The sequence below is a fragment of the Pteronotus mesoamericanus genome, unplaced genomic scaffold, assembly GCF_021234165.1.
Source record: "Pteronotus mesoamericanus isolate MK-2021 breed Mesoamerican mustached bat unplaced genomic scaffold, CSHL_Meso_final contig_42, whole genome shotgun sequence".
Taxonomy (NCBI): Eukaryota; Metazoa; Chordata; class Mammalia; order Chiroptera; family Mormoopidae; genus Pteronotus; species Pteronotus mesoamericanus.
Genome location: NW_026555157.1, coordinates 1,301,592 through 1,304,746, shown reverse-complemented (window position 1 = coordinate 1,304,746; position 3,155 = coordinate 1,301,592). Strand labels below are relative to the sequence as shown.

Here is a 3,155-nt window from a genome sequence, read left to right as displayed (position 1 = left end):
CCCTCTACGCGCCGGCGCGTAGGCCGCTTCCCGCGCAGCCTCACTGCTGGCCTCCGCGCACCCTTCCCCCTACACTTTAGGATCTCCATCTTCCTACTGGGCTATGCCCTCTGGCGTCATCTTCCTCCTCCCAACCCTGACGACGCTACTTGTGAGGCTAGCCCGGCAGGCCTTGGCGGTAAAATCCGGATTTTTCCGCCCCTCCTTCGCCTCTCTCGCTTAAGTAAAATCAATATTCCCTGACCCTGGTTTTCCCGGTTGGTAGTCTTCCTGATGACTTTCGAACGCTCCTTTCTCGTAATAAGATTTCATAAAGTATGTTATTTATACAACGCTGTGGGAAACTCCAGTGAATAAGGTTTTTCTTTAGAAACAAACGTAATTAACAAATGGCTGTATAACTTGGCTTCAGTCCACCATATTTCAAGTTTTGAGATCATGTGATTGCCTCAAACCTTCAAGATTGGGATTTTACAGTCGGGTGCCAGAGGGACGGAACTCTTTGGCCATTTCCGGTCCGTAGATCGTGGCGTTAGTGTCACTTCCTTAGCAATGCATTTTTAACCCGTTCCACCTACTCCTTCTACATTGCACTTTGCAACATAATCTTTATGAAAGTTTTTTTTTCTTAAAATTTAATCGCAACAAAATTAATGTTCAAGCAATCTGCAAAAATACAGGGCCCTAAGGTGTACCGCCTCCAGCTGGTGACGGCAGGGCGGATCTCAGGGTCACGTGACCATCTAGGCCCGCCCTTGCGGTGGAAGACTTCCCATTCCTCAGTGACGGAGTCTGTGGGTCCGCGGTCTGCACGGTTTCTGCATCTCGCGCCCTGTCAGGTGAGCGGCGAATTGTAACCGGCGGCAGGTGGGAGTTAAAGAAGGGGTGGGAGGAGAAAGAGAAGGGAGAGTGTGAATGGTGACCTCCGCTATCCAGGGCTTCATTCGCGCTGTCATCCTGCACCGGCAAGGAGCTCATTTCTCCAGTTCTCCTGATCACCCCCCTCTCCGCTCTCAAACTGTTTTCGCCCCTGCGACGTAGGGGTTGAGACATCTACTTTTCCCAGGGTTGGGGGTGAGTGCAGCTATTACGGTTCCCCATTTGGAGTCTTTGGGCTTCTGGTAGTGGGATTAGTTCAGCCGTTCTTGGAGGTCTGCAATAGCCTCTAGATTCCAATTCCCAAAGCCCATTCTTTGTCAGAGGCTCTGCACTGTCTTTACCTTCATCCTGGTACCGGGGAGAGATGAAGTAAGAAAAACCCCGGAGGCGGAGGCGTCTCCGGTGAGACTGGCTTGGGAGGGAATGACACTGCTGTGGCCCTCACTGCGGAGTCACTGTAAAGCCTGCTTCAGAACGAGCTTTCTCAGTAATTCTGAGTGTTTAACTGATTTTCTTGCAAGAGGTGTTCTATGGATGTTCACATGCTTTGGATAAGACTGAAAGCGTAAAAGCGGGCCTTTTACCTTTCTCTGATTTTATGGTGCAGTGAGGGAAAAGATAATTGAAAGCATAAAGATGTAGTAGCTTCAAAACAGGAGGTATAAATACGACAATTTCGATTGAAAGGGAGGGGAGGCGTTGAAAGATGGTGTTACGTTGTCGTGATCTGCAGGAGACTGGCTAGTTTATGGGAAAGTGATTAGGTTTCACAGAGAGGGAACTAATTCTTCAGGAACTAATTGGGCTGGAATAAAATGGAACCAAATGTAATTCACCGTAAATTTAAAGGAAAGAAGGGTAAGTGGAGATATTGCTGACTTCGCGTTTTATGCCTCTGACATTTTCTTTTGCCCTTTTTCCCTAAAATCGCACTTGCCACTCCCAATCAATTCCTTGGCCAGTGGTAAATTCATTTTGAGTAGCACTTGTGCCCCTCCTTAGCTTTCCCCGTTTTTGAAACTCCAAGTGACCTCTTCAGATATTGATGAATAGTATGTTGTGAAAATACAGAGTGTTTTGTGTAGGTTTTTGCCCAACCCAGTGTACTCCCATTCCATTTGCAATGTAGTAACCAATGTTTTAACCCCAAACAATGTGCTATAGGGAAGAGTGTTTTTCAGTTTGGGGTTTAAACTCTTTTATTTGCACTGCAAACTTAGAAAGTCTCTTGGTTCTTTTAAATGGAAAGGCCCGACAAATCACAATTTTGATTTTGAAATGTAAATATTTAAGGTGAAAAATCATATTCATGGTTAAATCTTTTAGTTTTCTTACCAACATAATTGAAGAATCTGTTAAAAAGAGCTGAAAAAATGAAAGAGATGGAATCATCTTTGAGTGGTACATGTGACTGACTTAATTTAGTTTTTCTGTCTTCCAAATTCTCTACAATAAACTGGTCTTATTTTGTCGAGGCAAACAAAAAGTTAAATTCTAGAGTAATTGCAATTTAACAAGACTTCCCCTCCTGCTGTAACATTCCACCAGATTAGACAAATTCCTTAAGTGTGGTAGTGGTTCAAACCAGTCCTGTCTGGGCGAGACCAAAATGGGAAAGAGAAAACCAGCTGAAAAGCTGTGAGTACTAGGGTATAAATGTCAGTGTGAAAGAGGTTGAATGACTCTGCAGTTTTACTTCACTACTTCGCCCAATTTTAGAGAACTTAAGAAAGCAATGACTTAGGGCACTGAAGAAATCTGAAAGTTTAACAGCAGGAATTAGTGACTAAATTGCTATTAAAGTTGAATATGAAGAAGATCCTTAACATTATACACAATTTATACACCCAAACAAGAAATTTGAAGCTTGGAAGTCATTAGGCTAGTTTTATCAGTTTTTCAGTATTGCATGTAGAAATTTTTTTAATGTAAAGGTTATATGTATTTACTTTTAGACAGGGGAAGGGGAAAGAGAGGGAGAGAAGCATCACTGTAACTGCCTCTCGCGTGCCCCCTGCTGGGGACCTGGCCTACAACCCAGGCATATGCCCCCTGACTGGGAATTGAACCGGCAATCCTTTGATTCACAGGCTGGCGCTCAATCCACTGAGCCACACCAGCCAGGGCACATGTAGAAATCTTAACATACATTAGGGAACTGTGCTGTAGTCCAATATTAAATGGCACACAAGGATTTTTGTGTTAAAGTCCCCAATACCTCTTGTGTGTTTACTCTGAGGTGTTAACGTTTCACTGCCTTCATAGGTTATCACCAT

At 44.2% G+C, this 3,155-nt stretch overlaps 1 protein-coding gene across 1 annotated transcript in view; it reads left to right on the top strand.

Moving 5' to 3' along the window:
• Positions 1-765: 765 nt before the first annotated feature.
• Positions 766-3,155, top strand: part of ATP6V1A (ATPase H+ transporting V1 subunit A) — a 60,416-nt gene continuing 58,026 nt past the window's right edge. Inside the window, exon 1 of the mRNA XM_054577289.1 lies at positions 766-839. The gene's annotated coding sequence lies outside the window, so the exon portion shown is untranslated. The remainder of the gene's footprint in view (positions 840-3,155) is intronic.